Source organism: Podarcis raffonei, chromosome 2, assembly GCF_027172205.1.
Source record: "Podarcis raffonei isolate rPodRaf1 chromosome 2, rPodRaf1.pri, whole genome shotgun sequence".
Taxonomy (NCBI): Eukaryota; Metazoa; Chordata; class Lepidosauria; order Squamata; family Lacertidae; genus Podarcis; species Podarcis raffonei.
Window position 1 is genome coordinate 78,764,940 of NC_070603.1, and position 20,667 is coordinate 78,785,606.

Genomic DNA, 20,667 nt, shown 5'->3' on the forward strand with positions numbered 1-20,667 from the left:
GAAAGTTTTTATCTAGCAGAGTCCTGTTTACTTCTGAAGCTAGTATTTTGTTTTAATTGTAACCTGTCCTGGGACCTTAGGGTGAAGGGCAGGCGATAAATTATAATAATAATAGTTCTGACATGTTGCCTAAGTCCTGCATGTTGTTTTTTTAAAAAAGAGTTACTTCTAAACAGATGAAGATGCCTTAAACTTATTCAGGACATTGATCTGTCTTGTCAGGTACCTGTCTACTGTGATTAGAAGATTTCCAAAGTCCCTCAGCCCAGATACCTGCAGTCTGTTAACAAGGTGCTAAGGATTAAACACAAGACCTCCCAGATGTGCTGATCCACTGAGTTGAAGGGTCTAATTGTGCTGCTGCCAGTTCATTTTTGCAGCTCTAACTTGACTGTTAGCCTGCCCTGTCCCACTCCAGAAAGCAGCAGTGATAGCGTTTGCGGAGGGGGGCGGCAGCAGGGCAGCACTATGTCAGTTGCTCCTGATTATGGCCAATCTATACTTGCCAATACTAGTAGAGTAAATTGCACAACAATTAATCAAAGCATTTAGCAAATGCTAGGTTTCATGAAATAGTTTCCCTTTAGATGATTGCATGTTTCCTTAGTTAATAGCTTGATTTTTGCTGTAGATAATAGCACCAAAGGGCTGCTTGACATCTAAATACCAATGCCGTTTGAAATTTTAACCTACAGTAGAAATCAGTTGGCTGCTGTACCAGCAAGAAAGATGACACAAGCATTTTAAAGCTATCTGCAGCCTGAGTAGAATCCACCCCCCACCCCCCAGTGACATGGGCCCAATTCTTTGTGACTGCTTCCAACACATCCCTGTGACAAACCTTACAGCTTCATTAGGTCCATTATATCTGTTGTAGGGCTGGACTTGCAAAAATAGTTTGCAAGCCTTAATAATAATAATAATAATAATAATAATAATAATAATTTTATTTGTATCCTACCCTCCCTGGCCAAAGCCGGGCTCAGAGCGGCTAACAACAAGTAAATATAGCACAGTGTACATAAAATCACACAGTCAATTAATTAAAATACACTCTTAAAATCAATTCAGAATCAAATTAATGGCAACCATTGGGTTAGAGTTCTATGAGGATTACAAAAGGAGAGAGGGGGTCAGACTGTGCCTTGGCCAAAGGCCAGGTGGAACAGCTCCATCTTGCGGGCCCTGCGGAAAGATGTCAAGTCCCGCAGGGCCCTAGTCTCTTGTGACAGAGCATTCCACCAGATCGGGGCCACGGCTGAAAAAGCCCTGGCTCTGGTCGAGGCCAGCCTAACCTCCCTGTGGCCCGCAATCTCCAATATGTTTTTATTTGAAGACCAAGGAAGTACCGTAGGTACAAGCCTCCATTAACTAGCACAAATTCATGTGATGCAAATAAATAGAGACTAACAATGCTCACTTTTTAGCAGTGAGCTAATGTTATAGAAAGAACAGGTGATCACTCTATTAAAATAGGCAGACTAAAGCAAAGAAGGCAGGGCACAGCAGCAAAGCAGCCAACTAGAGTGAGAATCCCTCTGTGTGCCACTTGTTCTTGCACAGTTTCATTCATCCTAAATGGATATGGGTGACCTAGCATCCAGCAGCCAACAAAATATTTGCAGATGGATTTGTATTAAGTCTTCTCACTTTCCATAACATCAGTTAGCTATTTAAAACATATAAGCATATTATTAGTACTCTGCTTCTGCCCAAGTATCTGGAGATCCATCTACACTGTACACATTTGTATACACATTTGTTAGCATGTATAAGTTTTATTTGATGAACTTGATTGGTTTGATACATTTACATTAGCTAATCAGTCTGTAAGTCTATGAGTGGTATTCAATGCTAGTCCTACTCAGAATGGGCCCACTGAAGTTAATGGGCATTACTAACTTAGGTTCATTAATTTCAATGGGTCTATCTCAATAGGACTCAGTTGGATACAACCCTATATATGTGCCCTTCATATTCGGGGTCGTGGGAGCTGGTCATCTAGTCTGACTCAATCCTTCTGAGCCTAAATAATTTTATCTGCCAACATTTATACATTCTCAGTGCTAAGAAATGTGAAATTTTTATCTGTCTATCCAGCAATGCATGAAAAAGAACCATAACCCAAAGTCATGCCATTCCTCTACAGACATGTCAGCATGCTGTTTCAGCTACAACTACCCAGGGTTACTTCTTCATTATTGCTAATGATGGTTGACACAATTGGGGTAGTTATTTCAAAAGCTGACCTTGCTTGTAACAAAATGGTGGTTAGATAGTTCACATCAAATTAGGGAAAGGGTTGAGGATAATTAGAAAACAGTCTGATATGATATGTTTTGTTTTTAACAGCACTTAGATATATGGAGAATGAGGCTATCGGGTTATTTGCCATGATGGCTATGCTCAGCTTACATGGTTGGAGGCAGCATCCTTCTGAATACTAACTGTTGTAAACTGCAGGAGGAGAAAGAGGGCCCAGGTTCTACTGGTAGGTTTCCCACAAGCATCTCGTTGGCCACTGTGAGAACAGGATGCTAGACTAGATGGTCCATTGGTCTGATCCTTTGGGCTCTTCTTATGTTTTTATGAAACAACTCCATGGGCTTCCTAACCAAAATTAAAACCCCCTGTAGAAAGAGCCTTTCAGTAGTGGCTCCACACTTTTGGAATGCTCTCATCAGGAAACCGCATCATCGTTAGTATAATTTAGGTACAAGGCAAAATGATTTCTGTTTTTTCCTGCTTTTAAGAACTGCCTGTTGGAGCACTCTTAAAGCAGCATTTAATTTTTATTGTTTTTTTGAATAGTCCTTTTGCTGTTTCATTTTGTGGTGTTACTTCTTTTGTTTACTTTCCTGTTATTTATGATTGTACTTACGTTGTATCTTACTACTTTGTTAGCCACTCTGGGAACATACGTTGAAGTAATGTCTTCAGCCCTGCTGTGGGCTCATTCATGATTTAGAAACAGTATAGATTTGTATTGATTTGACTGTCCTTCGTGTTGGGCAGAACCACAGTAAAAGATCATAACAGCTTTTTCAAGGCCACCCATGAATCTTGAGATGAGCCAACATTTAAACAGTTCTCCAGGCCTTTCTTCAATACTTTATCCAATAAAATGCATTCATGATGTTTTTCATAAACATCAGCATATTTACTCTATATACTTTCAATATACACACAGGTCTTGCTATTTGAATGCAGTGTTTTCTCAGGAAATTGTTTGTTGGTGAGTGTTTGGATAACGAGTTGCCGATTTCCATCGGTTCCTATTGGGATAGTTCTAATGTGTTCTTGGCTGTGGACCTTTGACCCCAAAATGATTTTTTAAAACCCAGGAAAATCCTCTGATATCTTGCAAAAGGAAAACAAGGAAGGAAAAAAATGCTCTCTTATTTATCCTATCTCTTCCTTTCTCTCCCTATTCCCTCCTTGCCTCTCACTATGGTTTATAATGAACTGCTGCTGTTGACCAGTAAAGCACAAAAAGTAAGGCTTGTTTAAGGCTGCTTATTTGTTTACTATACTATAGGCAGGTCTGGCTGTTTGGATATCTGAATCTGCAGCGTGTATAGTGAGGTTTGGATAAGTGAGTTTTTGGATAACAAGTGTTTGGATAGTGGGACCTTCATGTAATGCCTTTCGTAGTCCAGAAAGCAGGCTGTTTCTCTTTAACCCGAGTAATTGTCTTTTACCCCTCACAGCTTGGGTTCCATTTGGATCTCATTGCTTCGCTGAAATATAACTCTTGGTTTTGCTGATTCACTCTCTTTGGATACTGGCATGCTGAGATTGCCAAGTGATAACTGCTGCTACCATGCAAATTGTGCTATGCAGGAACTCACACATATACATTTCTTAGTACCGTGAGTTCTTACAGCATTTTTAAAGAGACAAAAAGGGACTTTTTGAAGCCATGACGGCAGAGCAGGAAAGTGCTGCAATAAATGTCTAGAAGCAGGACTAAATTGGCTGTTTGATAAAGCACATGGTAGGATACTTTATCAGACCCCTTGATAGGCTGGCATATCTCCTGAGGCTTGGTTTCTATTCAGGAAAATTCAGCTGATTGTGTGCTGCTGAACAAAGCTAGAATTTATGCTGCTGAGACTGGCAAATGTATTGCTCATTCCAGTGACAATGTTGCTTCTTGCATAGGAGGGAAACCAAGGACAGATTTACTTTAATAAATTATAAATTAGGTAATTGTTTTTCAATGTGCTTCCTTCTGCTTCTGTATACACAGCCTCTGGGTGGAATATTTCTGGGAGTGAACTCCCCCTAGTGAGAGGACAGAAGCTGTCATTTAAATTTAAAGAGATGTAGATTATAAAAAGGAAAGTACTTAACTTTGAGGGGTGTATTCCATCTTTTTAACGCTTCTATATGAAGAAAAAGCACTTTACTAATACTGTGGCCAGATAAGGCCAGTTCAGCCACACATTAGCTGACTACATTGTAATGTGAAAAGATGAAAAGATGTTAAGGATAACTTCTATAATGCCAAGATACAACAATGGAGATACAATATTTGTGGTTTGAGGTGACCACAATGTTATTTTCTATTTATTAAAATGATTTTTTTGAAACCCTTTTATGAGGAAGGCAAAAAAGCCCAGATGGTCCCAATTAGCCAGAGGGCAAAATTCCTTCCTAGTCCCAAATGGGGCAACCAAAGCGATTCCTAGCCAGGTAAAGTAAAAGCAGGAAGAAATGATAAGGGAGGGAGGAAAATCCTGAGGCAACTGTGTTGTTGGGTGAGGAGGTGAGCCAGTTTAAATGGCTGGGGAGCAGACCTGAGTGAGAACTCCATCAAATCCCAGTCAACTCCCCCCCCTCCTGAAGCACCACCTACAGGCCTGTCCGTGATTGACTTATTTGAGACGGACCAATTTGAAATTTCCCATCTGATGGGAGAGGCAGCTGTGTCTCCCAATGGCCGTGGGAGCACTGCACGTGGAAGCCAGAAGACGGTGGTGTGTGATGCCACGTTGCAACTGTCGCCCTAGTCACAGGGAAGTAAATGAAGATTTGTTGCTGTTGTAAAACAGCTCAACTATTCTGCTAAAACACTGTTGCAGATAAATCCTGAAGGTTATGATGCTGAGTTGCTGAAGCTGCTTTGCAGGCGAAATGCTTGTTTGCTGGTCCAGTAGCTCGTAAGATTTTGCCGCAAATCAATTTTAATCTATTCCTATCTATATGTGTATTTGTTAGCATTGCAAGTGTAGAATTTTCTTTGCTTTTGCACCTGTCATATAAGGAGCTAAATAGTAAAAATGAATGCAAATAGTATAAATGAATGTAATATGGGATTAGATTGTATTGTAATTGTTTTTTGTTATGCTAAGTGGTGGGATTGCCTTCCCTTGGGCATAGTGGAATACGTTGGTTGATGGGGGAAATCAGAGGTGATTAATGGGCAGATACAGTAAGAAGCCCTTAATTTTGTCCCTAGCCACCAGGAATGCATAGTGATAATGGCTTGCTGTGCGGAGAGAAAGCTATAGTGCTGTCTCCATGGAGCTACAAAGAAGAACTTTCCCCTTCACTGTCAGCAAGGGAGTGATGAGTGGCAGCCCTAGGAGAGAAGAGAGCTAGAGGACTCCAGAGTTCCTAGGTCAGGGGTCAGCAACCTTTTTCATCCGTGGGCCGGTCCACCATCCCTCAGACCTTGTGGGGGGCCAGACTATTTTTTTTGGGGGGGGAATGAAGAAATTCCTATGCCCACAAATAACCCAGAGATGCATTTTAAATAAAAGCACACATTCTACTCATGTAAAAACACCAAGCAGGCCCCACAAATAACCCAGAGATGCATTTTAAATAAAAGGACACATTCTACTCATGTAAAAACACGCTGATTCCTAGACTGTCCGTGGGTCGGATTGGGAAGGTGATTGGGCTGCATCTGGCCCACAGACCTTAGGTTGCCTACCCCTGTCCTATGTGATACTGAAACAGCTAAAGCAGGATTTTTAAAAACCCACAGATTTTCCAACTGCACCAATTCCCCACCAGACACCCCACACTAAAAACAGAAGATGCCAAATGAACACAAAGTTGTTTCTCCACAGTGGCTCTTATCTACTTTACAGTAACTAACATGACAGTTCAAAACCCTTGCATCAAGGAAAAACGTAACTCAGTGACACTAATGTAAGGACTGTGTTAAGTTCTATAACAAGGGTGTCCTTGGACCTCAAATTAAGACTCGTACAACAACAAAAATAATATTTAGGACTGTTGGATCATTCTGAAAATTATCTATCCCTGCTGCCTCATCAAATCTGGGCTGCTAGAATTCGTACCTCTCTTAAGGTGGCTTAAACCGGTGCATTTTATGCTGCAGTCAGTAGGACCTGCAGTGATGACTGTTGTTAGCACTCATATGTTGAGTTGTGATATCTCAGGTGAGGAGCATACATAGGAGCAAACTTTTTCAGCAGGGGGCTGGTCCACTGTCCCTCAGACCTTGTGGGGGGCTGGACTATAGTCTGAAGGAAAAATATGAATGAATTCCTATGCCGCACAAATAACATAGAGATGCATTTTAAATAAAAGCACACATTCTACTCATGTAAAAACACGCTGATTCCCGGACCGTCCACGGGCCGGATTTCGAAGGCGATTGGGCCAAATCCGGCCCCCAGGCCTTAGGTTTCCTACCCATGATATAAACTGAATAAAAGGTAAAACTATCAAATTTTCGGTTTCCAAAGCAATACAGGAACTGAAATACAGGCATTGTTTGCAAATCACACTCCTTCAGATTTTGCCAAGCAGTTCTCCAACCAACCGCTGTTTACAATAATGCGTATTTCAGGGGAAGCTGTACTTAAATATTAATATATTAGTGAAAATAGCATACAAAAATGCTTTATATTAGGAACAGGTGTACATTAGTCAAAAGGTACTTACAAAATAGGTTTATTAGGATAAATTCACACTGAAATGTGAATGTTCACTCACTTTGTGAGGATTTTTAAAAAAATGAAATTGCAAATTGCTTCAGAAATGTGAAGTGAATTTAAGATTGGAAAAATGAAAAACTGGGGGTGCCAAATCGATAGATACCTAGAAGTGAGCCCTATTGGAAACAATGAGACTTGCTGTTGAATAGCCATGTATAGGATTGCACTATTCATGGTCCCGCTGATTATTTTCATACTGGTACAGATACTTACTCTAGAGAAGGCTTCCTTGGCCAGCCGATAGAGGCAAGGACAGATGTTCCAGTTGTGCTTTTATTGGAAGAGATGACTTGTTTTGTTAAATAGCTAAACTGCTTACAGAGATAATTCTCTCTCTCTCTCTCTCCTGCTTGTCCAGAACAATATTGGATTCCACATATAAATGAATAAGACATTTCTGCTCAGGATCTTTAGCCTTAGCCCCTTTTCCAGTATAAGCAACAACATTTTCAAAGAGAATGACACCAGAGGAGCCATGAAGGAGGCAGCTGTGTATTCAATCTCATGTCTGGTGCTAGAAGAAGCCAGAGAGTGTGAGGACAGGAGACTAGCCACTTCTTTCCATTCTTTCCAGAACAGCTGTTTACATCAGGACAAAGCCAGTCTTGAGATTTAGAATATCTCTCACTCTCTTAGGGATTGAACCATGTACCAGTGATTTTTTTTAGTGATATCTCAAAATCTAAAGAGTACCTTTAAATTGATTATAAATCACATGCTTCAATTTTAAATTGATTATCATTCTGTGCAGTAAATGCTGCAATAACTCTATTCAATAAAAAAGTGCTAATAGTTCCTACCCATGGTATTTGACCTTAACTGCGTTGTAGACAGCCTACCTGTTTACTGTCCTCTCACAAACACAAACCTATCTCCAGAAGGTTGTTTATCACAGGAAAGACTTATTCCAGTGAGATTATTTATTCCAAACTTGACATTCCTGTATTAATTCCCCATGAATCTATTTAAATTTATTCATTTCTTGGAGCTGCTAAATTGCTATCCCCAAATAGATTATTTTGGGTTGACCAGAATGGTACAACTCCACATTAAGTGATGTAATGGTTTTAATCATTAATGCAATTGTTCTCACACTTCTTCAGCATAACTGGGAAAGGGATAAGATCTTTATTTCTTAAACAGATTTACAAAATACTTGTATGCATACCAGTTTTTGGAAAATGTGATAGATGTATTACAGACCTTAGAACTTCAAAAGCATTCATGTTTGTTCCAAATCCATTGTTACAAAAATAAAACGCCAATACATTGATAAAGAGGAAGATACATTAAGTGGTTTGGGAGTTTTTAACTTCAGAATATCCATGAACGAAGTGGATTTTTCAATATTTCTTTAGGAGTTCATCTTCAAAAACAGTTTTCACAAAAACCTAAAATAGAGGTTTGTAATTGTCTGAATACTTAAAGAACACTCAGTTGACACCAGCATATCTGACCTAACATATGCTTTTTTTATAAAGGAAATTACCCTCATAGGCTGCTGCAACCCATTTCCCCTTTAAACATAGACATTAGACACAGATGAAAGGCATTAATCAATAAGACTACAGATGCTTTGTGATTTACACGTGACCTGTCATTTGCTGGCAATGAACAACAATTTTCTGTGACTCAGAACACTGACTTCCCAGCCTCCTGTTGGGAAGACATAAAATGCTGCTTTAGATTTTGTGTGTTCCTTTCCCCCTCCTCTGGTGGTGCATTTTATATGATCCATATTTATGGTAAAATAAAGCTTGTTCTGGCCACCACTTCTCTTTAGTTTGCCAGCATCAGTGTAATGCAGTGTTCTCTCTCATGAATTCTGGAAGAGAGAAAGAAACAGCCATAAATGACAGAGCTAATAATACAGTTTTAGAGTTTGCATGACATGGACGTGTGAAAGAGAATTTTGCTATCATTATTATTATTATACCGCTTAATGCAAAAAATATGTGTTAAGTATAAAAACCAATTACAGTAGCATTAAAATTTAAACATCTATCATCAAAATATTTGATAAAGCAAATGAAACATTAAAATACAAAGATTCGTAATATGCAATTAAAATACGGCTCTGTTAATAATTATTCTAATAAATTGGGCAGTGTCTTACAGCTAACAAAAAGGCACTACTGATTAATTAACACTCAACAGTGCTGTAAATATGATAAAGCAGTAGAGCCTTTGGTGGCGGGAATGCCTGGGGTTGGGGCTATGAGGGGATAGGGGATGGGGGCAAACTGTGGGGGGAGAGGGGCCTTCTTAGTTATGAACTGAACAGACAAATGGACTAAAAAGACAAGTTATTCCAAAGTGCTTTTTTCCATGTTAGCTATATTAGCAGCGAATCCTTGAGGGTTGTATTTATATCTCATAAATCAAAATGTAGTCTTTTATTTTTATTCTTTTAAAAACTTCCTAAGGAACCTACTGAATGTGTGTTGTAGAAAGGTCATGACCATCAAAGCAGCTTAGCTTAAATATGACACAGAGAGTTGTATGACTCTGGCTAGCGCTGGGGTGTTTCCAGAAAACACCGTTATCTTTATGCTCCAGCAGAGGAGTTAGAGCTTGACCTTTGCAGCACTTTGTATCTTGTCTTTTCATAAAAGAATTTGACTTACAGTCTTGGTTTGGTTAGGGTTTATGCTGGGCTGGATTGGTCTGGAAACAATTTCTAAGTTGTTGGGTTTTTCTTTTACAGTTTAATTTGAACCTATACTGATAAAGTTGAGGTTTTTTTTAAAAATAAAACTATAGCTAGGCTAAGTTTAAAAACAAAACCTGAATAATTGTGATTGATACTAGGCTCCCTGCAATCACCCAGTTCATGACCTGTCCTGTTGCTTTGTCTCAGTTCTGTTTCTTGAGGCACTCAATATCTCAATTTCATCCTGGATTCTGGGCAGTAAAATTTTTATCACCTAAGAATAGCAGCATGAGTGATATAAATATTACATGCTAGTATGTTTATGTCTTTATGAGCATAAATTATTGCCCTTTGTTTGGTACTTTGACAGAATTATTGATCGTATAAACATCAAAACCAGAAGTGAATGTTGCTGTTTTCATACTACTTCAATTCCTTTGGAATGCTGATATTTACATTGCTGGAAATAAATATTCGTGGTGTCTAACCTCTCTCTAACTTTTCTTGATTGTGCTTTTGTTACCCCCTTGACTGTCTACAGAGTCCCATAGAAGGCTATCAGTGAGCTTGTACAGTATGTGCCTTGTGTGAACAGACACCACCACAGTTATTGCTTCTGTAATTGATTTTTCCCCCCTTCATGGTTGAGTTCTGTTAACAAATCAAAATATTCTGGCTCTGAGGGTTATTACTGTGTAGTGTTGTATGATTAAGGAACAAGGGAGCCACCCAGAGCTTCTACAGCCTCAGCTAAAATGGTTGGATCATCAAATACATTTTTGAAGACGTAAGGCAAACATCCAGGTGGGTTTGAACTGTGCAAGTTTGACATCTGTAGTAGGATTTAAAAATAGCCTCTTTCAAAAGGAGACTCAGAAATCACAGTAGGCTGTATTTTTAAGTTTTTTGTTTAGGTGATTTATCTGTATCAGTTTAGAAATACTTTTCTGCAACAATGTGGTTATGAAATCAATTAAACAGATATAAATAAAGCTCGATGATTATTACTTCTCTAACCATGCATTTCATCAAGACTGACACCCTTGTTCATAATGCCTGTTTTTTCACTAAGCAACAGTATGATTGCTTGAGAGCATGTTAAACTAGCCTACCTTCTAAGGTTTAGATATTAGGACTGCAATCCTGGCTACTTGCGTACCTGGGAGTCAGGCCTATTGAATTAAATAGGACTTACTTATGTGTAGGCATGGCTATAATTTTATTGTAAAGCACTTTTCTGCATTTCATTTGGGGAAGTATATGCTGGATAAAATGTTCTTGTTTCTGCCACTGTATGTCAGCTTGTCTCTTAAATAACTTGCCCTTTATTCAGTTTGAATGTGAAAGCTAGACAGAGACCCAGACAGTAAGAATACTGAGAAATAGGATAGATATCACTTATGAAGTGTGTTAATGTGGCTTTCAGACAGAGCAGCTCTTTTATGTCGTATCTATTGAACTTAATTGGGAGTATTTTAAATCCTTTTTATCTGCTGCCATTTAAATTTCGCTCACCTTTCACAATACCTGTCCTTGATGTTCAGCCTGTTATATATTTTTTAAAGAAAAAAGTCGCACTGTGGGTTCCTAGATAGCCTCCTATCATGAGTTCTTTCTAATTAAGAATATGGTTGCTATTGAATGAAAGATAGAACCATTAAATTGCATAAAGGTCATTTTCACTATGGTGACAAGAAAATTCAGTGGCTGTTTTCAAAGCCCTAAATAGTTCACAACATGGGTTGGAAGGTAGGGTCTCTCTCTCAATATTGTGAGATTTGAATTGAGTCATATAAATCATTGGCTTCAGCTTTTTATATTGAATGAGCTTCAGTTCCTGAACTTGCAGTGTGTGTTTTTACAATATTTCTAAAATCTTATGATCAAACATGACCCCCACTTTTAGAAAATACAAAAACTAAAAAGCTGGACATGATATCATATGCCTGGGTTTCTAAAGAAATAGCAAAAATTTCTCCACCTCTTTGGTAATCCTCTCCATAACTTCCTTCGCTGCTCTACTACAGTGGTACCTCTGGATGCGAATGGGATCCATTCCAGAGCCCCGTTCGCATCCTGAGTAGAACATAATACACGACTGCGCATGCACGGTTCACGTTTCACCGCTTCCATGCATGCACGTGACGTCAGTTTGAGCATCTGCACATGTGCGAGCTGCGAAGCCTGGAAGTAACGCTCTCCGTTACTTCTGGGTCGCCGCGGAGCTTAACTTGAAAATGCTCAACCTGAAGCATATTTAAACAGAGGCAATACTGTACATGAATTCAATCCCCTGCCCCATTCTTGCAAAGTTAAGGCTGTTAATATCTATGTCAATACTTCTAAATGTGCTTGAAACATTGATTATATCAGAAGACCATACTGGCACACATTCTTCTTCTTTGGCGATTACTCGTAGTTGAGTAAGATTGTCTTCCATAAACACGGTTTAACAATGAGTGCGTAAGTGACTGGAAGCCAATTCTGGATCCACACGTCCTTCCACAGTGGGGACATTGGTTTCTGGGTGAGAGTTGATCACAGTGTGGATTTGCCAAGAGTGCCTTCCTCTTAGCACGTTTCTCCCTTGCGTCCTGAGTTTGAGTGTCTTCAAAGTCCATGACACCTTTGGTAAAAGCTGTTCTACAACTGGAGCGCTCGCAGGCCAGTTTTTCCCAGTTGTCAGTGTTTATACTACATTTTTTTAGATTTGCCTTGAGACCGTCTTTAAACATCTTTTGTTGACCACCAGCATTACGCTTTTCATTTTTAAGTTGGGAATAGAGTAGTTGCTTTGGAAGACGATTATCAGGCATCCGCACAACATGACCACATGAAACAAGCTTCAGCCTAAATAAGACCATTTCCATTTTATTGTTTTATCCTATTAGGCTTCTTTCTTAACTTACAATTATTATGCCTCTCCAAACTGTGAAATACTGTCAAGAATCAAAAGTAGGCTAGCACACAATTCATTCTGTGTGCCCACTGCAACCCCATTTTGAAACTAATGGTAAGTTATGAAACTTTAAGAGGGTGGGGTATGGGTTGACTTTTGCCAATTCCCCCACCCCCTGAAGTTCTGTTTTTTGTTTTTTTCTAATGAACCTAAGCTGCTTCGTTCATACTACAGAAGTACAGTGGTACCTCAGGTTAAGAACTTAATTCATTCTGGAGGTCTGTTCTTAACCTGAAACTGTTCTTAACCTGAAGCACCACTTTAGCTAATGGGGCCTCCTGCTGCTGCCGCGCCGCCAGAGCACGATTTGTGTTCTCAACCTGAAGCAAAGTTCTTAACACGAGGTACTATTTCTGAGTTAGCGGAGTCTGTAACCTGAAGCGTATGCAACCTGAAGTGTTTGTAACCCGAGGTACCACTGTATAGGAGAAAAGCAGGCTGCTCTGGGAGAGACAAGGAGCTCAGTGTGGCTCTGCTCCCCTTATAAACTGAGAGGGATATTGGCAGAAAAAAGACTCTCCTCCCTGGAAGAGAGGGGAGTGGTTGTGGGCGGGAGCCCGAGCTCCGCCCCTAGCAGAGGGCGTTAGCCCCCTGCCTCCTCCTCTCACCTGGCTGGCGCCCACGCCCCTCAGCAGGCACCCAACCAGGTGCCTCTGAGGGGGCGTTTACTGCAGCCTTTTGTTGCGGCGCCAGCCTCTCCTCGGCCTCATTCTTCTCCGTCGTCTCGTCGCGAGTCACCCACCCTCCACTCCCTTTTAGCTCAGGGTCTTAGTTCATTGGCCTTGCTATGGACCTTAGGTTGGTTGCCTGGTTGTCCAGGGGGCCTGGTAGGAATTTTTCCATTTGACATTAGGCTTTTTGGTTTTTTCGCCTACCTCGTAGCAATCGTCACAACTTCTGTGGTATTGGTGGGTAGGTTAGGCATTGGAATAATGTGTTGTGGTGTGTCGAAGGGCTAGGTGTGGCCATCGCCTATGCCTTCAATTTTTGGGTATTCCGTTAAAGGAATCTGGCGGTCGTGTACTCTGTCCGATTCCGATGCCTGCTTGGCGGGAGGCCATGGCACGACCCTCGGTGACATCAGGGGAGAGCCTATAGTTGGATTAGCATCAACAGGCTCCACCTACTGGTGAATAAACCCCCTTGTTTTAGACATCCAATGCCTAAGCCAATACCTTTTCACTGCTGTAATCAATAAAGTTGTGGCCTTTTTCTTTCCCATTAACCTTATATCACGTGTCCTTGCGTATTCATTTCACATTGCAGGGGTCGGGTCCTCGAACCACAAAATTAAGTTCCTTTGACCCTGGGGAGGGTGAAGCTCAGAGTCAAACTGTGGCTGTGACTATTTGCTTGAGAGCCCCAGAATTCTGTCCTGCCTTGGGATGTAGGTAGTAAGAGGAGGTGGTGGTAGTGATTACTGAATAGTTTGGAATGTGACTGGCCTACTTTGCAAGGCAGTTGTGCAATGAAAGGTGTAAGCAGTCTCCCCTGGCCTTCCGCTCCCCTTCCCTTGCAAACGGGACTGTTTTTACACCAAATGTATTTAGGATCAGAGGGAATTATACTAGAGGTAGTAGAATAATCAGGACTGTTCTGACAATTCTTTAAGATTTAGGGGGGGTGTTAATAAAATTGCAGAGTGGCAGCACATGTGTTACCCAACATGTATTAATTGTTTTCTCTGAAAGGTATTTTGTGATGATTTTGAGAATCAATTTTGCAATGAAGACTACATACAGTACTTGTAAAAAATAAATAACCAGCAGGTGGCAGTGGTTAATCACAATCTGCTGTATTTTAACTTTACTATTACAGACTTCAATAAATACGACTGTTGTTGCTTTTGAATTTTATATTAGGTCAGTGGATTATCTGAATTGTTAGCATGGGCCTTAGCATGGGCTACTTGTGGGTGGGGATTAGCAGCATTTTCAAAATAATTGTTGGCATATATGTATAGACATAAATGGCAGAATTGCACACACATATGAAAAGATTTTTGTCCCTGAAAAGTTGGATTGGGAGGCATAGGGACATTATCATTATTTTAATGCTTTTACAATAAATCGTGTAGATATGCACAGAATAATTCATTGTGCATTTTAGTATCAGAAGTTGTCTTCAAAGCAACGCAGTATGCGTTGCATGGTTCTGCTCGACTTCTTCGCTCATTTTTATCCCATTGATAAAATGTCATGCCGCCAACATTTCTCCGATGAAAATAGGGACGTCCTATATCAATATGTAAATTCTGTATCCCAGTTCAGTCCCTGCTTTTTCTTCACATATAAGTAAACATGCACAGGCACTCTGCTCTGCCCCACCTCCTCCAGTACATAAGTTTTACCCAGTCTACAACTTCCCCAGTTTGAGGGCAAAGTTCTGAAGCAGACAGCCTCCTCTGCTTAGGAAGACTCCCTTTCCCCTATGATTAAGAACCCTGTAAATTGCACAGGAAGCCCCCACAAGTAGACATTGCTCTTAATGGAGGATTCTTCCCTTGACCTCACAAAGACCCATAAGCTCCACTTGCAATTTTGCTTTCATGTGAGTAAAAATAATGCCCCTTTGTGGCTTATCTCTCCTCTTCTTCTGATCCAGATAATGCAGCAGAAGTTTCAAACCAGTGCCTAGGAGCAGAATGGACTGGATTGGATAGCCCTCATAAATGGGGCTTGGGAAAGCTGGACCAGGATTCTGTTCCTAAAGGCAGCCCTGTATCACGAAGTTTTTAATGTTTGATATTTTGCTATGCTTTATATATGCAGTAAGCCACCCAGAGTGGCTGGGGAAACCCAGCCAGATGGGTAGGGTATAAATATTATTATTATCATCATCATCATCATCATCATTATCAGTACGAGCTGTTCGACAGTGGAATTTGCTGCCAAGGAGTGTGGTGGAGTCTCCTTCTTTGGAGGTCTTTAAGCAGAGGCTTGACAACCATATGTCAGGAGTGCTCTGATGGTGTTTCCTGCTTGGCAGGGGGTTGGACTCGATGGCCCTTGTGGTCTCTTCCAACTCTATGATTCTATGATTCTATGATTCTATTAGTGCCTCGTGAAAAATCAGGGCTTGCTCCCAAGTGCTTTGCTGACCAGACACTGTGAAGCTAGAGATATAGTCTGTAGAACATTTGTTACTTAGGAAAAATATTTAATAATATTCAAGATTTTTATTTTTTAAAAAACCTTAAGTAACATATATAACATTTACATGGGTGTTTCATCCCAAAATATTCTGACACCACTGATGCAAATTACTGTTAACAGCTGTGGAAAACCCAAATTGACGTTTCCTCTGATTCAGCTTTTAAGAGCGGGTTTTTGCTCAGGGCAAAAAACAGACAGACATACAAAAACCTATAATGCTTGGATATGGAGTTTTAAAGTCCATACTTGTGCCTGGAAAGAGCAGGGCAAAAGGTAAATGTGGCTAAGTCCTTACTTAAGTTTTACTGAAAAAAAGCATTTAACTTTACATTTGATCTGTAATGTCTCCAGGGTTGAAGTCCTATACATATTGACCCACCCTATTCCTGTGACTAATCTGTTTTAACTGTTTTTAATATTGAACTATAAGTTGGTGTAAGTTGTAACCCACCCTGGGACCTCCTGGCGGAGGACGAGCAATACATTTAACAACCACGGTTATGAGTAGACATGCATAGGATTGCACTTGTGAAGCTGTGCTGGAATCGTTAACAATAGTTTGGGTTTCTTGAACTCTAGTGAACATTACATTGCTAAATGATTATGTAGCACCATAACACCATAAATTGTTTCTTTCACCAGTAGTATCAGAATATTTTGGAATCCACTTTTTTCTACACAAGAGGGCAGCAGAAATGGGTAGCCAGGTGCTTCTAATTGGGTGGTTTTTTTGAAAATGCCACAGAGAAGAATTTTGAAGACAGTAGTGAAATACTGAGAGCTGAGAAGAGCATAGTGTGCCTTTAAAAAAAAAGTTACAATGTGAAACACAGGCTAAGTATCAATTTTTAAAAGTTAGAATCTATACTAAAAGTTTTAGTGCATGGCACAAAATCTAGAACATCCTGCAGGAGGCAATAAGAAATTTGAAATGTATGCACTTCTTGAAAATATTTAACATGTGATCTATGTCATTCAATACACTGAACTGGTAAATATGAATTATTTCCAGTTATGGTACTTAGAAAACTCAGAAATATTATGGTAACAGAATGATGACATGTTCTTATTCTGTGAGCAGAAGAATGGAATGTTCTCATAGATAATTTGATTTGTGTTAATTCCATGGAAGTCCCACTGAAATGATGTGGGCATTGGAGCTGTGCTTTGTCAATTGCCATTTTAAAAAAGAAATATTTGTTTTTTGTAGCGTTTGTATCCTATATTTTCTCTTACAAGAGAGACCCAACAAATATTCAAAGAGAAATAGCAATAAATTTATCGTATTCCATAAAAGTTCAATATAATGCCTTAACATGTATAACTTTACTGTGCCTGAAGACTTTGTTATGCTGCGTCCCCCAAATTATTTATTGCTGACATAGATTTACATTAATTGTGGTGGCGTTTTTGTTTTTTTTTAAATTAGCCATTAAGTGATATCATTGCAGCAGTAGTATTCACAAGGCCAGATGTGTTGCGAAATAGCAGTAGATGCAGTTAAATATGTACATTCCTGTTGAGAAAATCTTTTGATTCCACCAAGGCTACCTCTGCCTTTTCTCCACCCACAAACATGAACACTACTTAAATGAGCTGCTAGTATGAGTTTCAACTCTGCTTAGTTTATACCAAGGAATAATTAATGTTAATGAGTTTATATCTGGCATCTGGACAAACCTTTCTTGGGACTTTTAGGTACATCTGAATGTAGCAGTAACCTGATCTCAGACTTTAACTGTGTAACATACTGCATCTGTGCCATAGAAGAATTGTTCTATGCCTCGTTTAGGGAAAGTGTAACTATAAACAGTGTCCAGTATTAATGTGCTGGTAGTAAATATAATTGAGAAGAACGGATTTGAGACATTAGCAGGAAAGAAGCAATGCTATGATCTAACACACTTAAGCCTCGTTTATTTCAACAAGATTATTAAGTACATGCTTAAATATATCCCAATGAAATAGTATTTTAAAGTGACTAACTAGAACATACCCTATGTTACGTTGCAAAAATAGCACTTCAGTGAACTAAAATATCCTTGGGCGAAATATTGTGACATGTACTATCCCGTATAGCAAAAAACAAGTGGCTCAGAGTCAGAAAAAGTACCATTTGTACTTTTACAAATTATAGGTTATAATTCCAAAATAGTTTCTGCAGCCAGACTCATCTAAAAGAGGCACTAAATTGATCCTCTTTCTGCTTTGCATTCGCTAGCAAATAAAGGTATTTTGAAGTGAAATACACCCTGAACTGGGTGTGGAGAGTGCAGCTGAATGGGACACAGCTGTGGGCGGCCGGAGGAAGTACCATCCACCTTGGCCCTGCCCATAAAAAGCATGTCTAGAGTGAGAGGCAAATGTGATGTCCCCTGTTCCCAGGAGCTCTTCTCTTTGTGAGACTTTCGTGGGTGAGCTGAGAGTTTGCTTGGACCCTGAGTGAGAACTCAGAGGCTGAGAGGAAGGTGTGCCTGAAGGGAAATGAATTGATTTTGATTTTTGTATATTAGTACCTTTATATTGAGGGACGCGGGTGGCGCTGTGGGTTAAACCACAGAGCCTAGGACTTGCCGATCAGAAGGTCGGTGGTTCAAATCCCCATGACGGGGTGAGCTCCCGTTTTTCAGTCCCTGCTCCTGCCAACCTAGCAGTTTGAAAGCACGTCAAAGTGCAAGTAGATAAATAGGTACCGCTCCGGTGGGAAGGTAAACAGCATTTCCATGCGCTGCTCTGGTTCACCAGAAGCGGCTTAGTCATGCTGGCCACATGACCCGGAAGCTGTACGCCGGCTCCTTGGCCAATAAAGCTACATGAGCGCCGCAACCCCAGAGTCGGCCACGACTGGACCTAATGGTCAAGGGTCCCTTTACCTTTATCTTTATATTAATAGTACATTTTTATTTGTAACTGTGTATTTTTGTAATATTTTGTTTTTCAGTTTTCTGTACACCACTTAGATATATTTTTAATATATTAAGCAGTATATAAATAAAGTAATCAAACAAATAATGTTGATGCTGCCGCTGTTAGGTCCTCCTATATATATTTGACCACTGTAAAAATGCAGTCCTGTGCTCTTCTACTCAGCAGTAAGTCCTGTTTAGTTAAGTGGAATTTTCTCCCAGGTAAAGTGAGTGCTAGGGGGACGCAGGTGGCGCTGTGGGTTAACCTCAGCGCCTAGGACTTGCTGATCATAAGGTTGGCGGTTCGAATCCCTGCGGCGGGGTGAGCGCCAGTCGTTCGGTCCCAGCTCCTGCCCACCTAGCAGTTTGAAAGCACTCCTAAGTGCAAGTAGATAAATAGGTACCGCTTTATAGCGGGAAGGTAAACGGCGTTTCCGTGTGCGGCGCTGGTGCTGGCTTGCCAGCTGCAGCTTTGTCACGCTGGCCACGTGACCCGGAAGTGTCTTCGGACGGCGCCGGCTCCTGGCCTCTTGAGCGAGATGAGCGCGCAACCCTAGAGTCGGACACGACTGGCCCGTACGGGCAGGGGTACCTTTACCTTTACCTAAAGTGAGTGCAGGATTCCAGGATGACAGAGCAATCCTATAAACTACTTTAACTCCAACCAAGGGATGGAGATACATCACTTCTATGCTGCTGAAACAGCCACCATGCCCTTGACCTACATTCTCAGAAGTAGTCTAGAATTATTATCAAGTAAGCAACCAGCTTTAATCTAAAAGACACAAACTCACTCTTTTCAGTCTCCTCCATCAATCCAAGGTTTGGGGCAAACTAAAGCATTTACTCTTAGTGGAAAGATTCACCCGTTCCAATATCATGTTTCCTTGTGTATTCCTTCATTTCAGCAGGTATCTTGCTAACTGGTCACAGAGGTACACCACAGTTAAATGAGGCAGAAAGAAAGCCTGGGTGCAGGTGGCAAAGGGCAACAGAAAGGTTTGGGCAAATGTGGTAGTTGCAATTGGGGGAAGCATTTCTGTAGTTCAAAATAGGTGCTGAAAGTAATCTGAAAATGTGGGGGTAAGTTGAAGTTTACTACCCTGTGAAAGAATGACTGACTTTCAAGTCAGAATGAGGAAATATTGGTTAAGGAAACAGACAAAATAATGTGGTGTTACCCTGAGGTTTTACTGTGGGGTTCCATGATGAATCAAACCACAAAGTTGAATCATTTGGAAGACTAGCCTCAATTTTCTCAGTGGTGACATGTCTTCCCTTAAGCGAGCTGTTTTTATACTGTGTAACTAATTCGCCTTGACTGAACACTTCACTACTGGGCCTCTTAAAACAATTGTGTTTCCTGGTAGAGAATTGATGACAAAAGGTGTTTCCAGTAGCTACAGAAAGAGTACTAGGATGGTCCTGCTTTGCAAACTGAAAAGAAAAACATGGGGGGGGGAGAGAGAATAAAAAAGAAAAAAACTGAAAAGAATAGCAGAATGTGCCACATTTATTTACATTCAAAAATGGATAACTTTCCACATTTTATCAATATTCACCTTTAATTGTTCAGAAGTGACATCTAGAATGGTTTACTTAAGTTTATAATTAGGAAAATAGTTCGGCATAGCAACTCCACTTTTTCATATATATCAGAGATGGGGAATCTGTAGTCCTCCAGATATTGTTGTATTCTCAACTCCCATCAACTCCAGTCAGCAGGAATGATGGGAGTTTTAGTCCAGCAACACCTGCGGGACCACAGATTCCTCAAACTTGCTCCGTGTAATAAATCCTTTGATGCTTTAGCTACTTTTACCTATAAACTTTGCCTTTTCCTTAGTTAGTTACACTTCCTCACATTTTTGTACCTCCTCAGTCAGCAGTGACTTAAAAATAGCCACTATCACCACCACCACAAAATGTGCATACTGCTTGATTGTAAAAGCTTCAGAGAATTGTGGAGTTGGAAGGAACCCCGAGGGTCATCTAGTCCAACCCACCTCTCGTG

At 40.3% G+C, this 20,667-nt stretch overlaps 1 protein-coding gene across 1 annotated transcript in view; it reads left to right on the top strand.

Annotated features, from left to right (window-relative positions):
- SYN2 (synapsin II) overlaps window positions 1–20,667 on the top strand; it is a 145,786-nt gene that overhangs the window by 43,072 nt on the left and 82,047 nt on the right. The window lies entirely within an intron of this gene.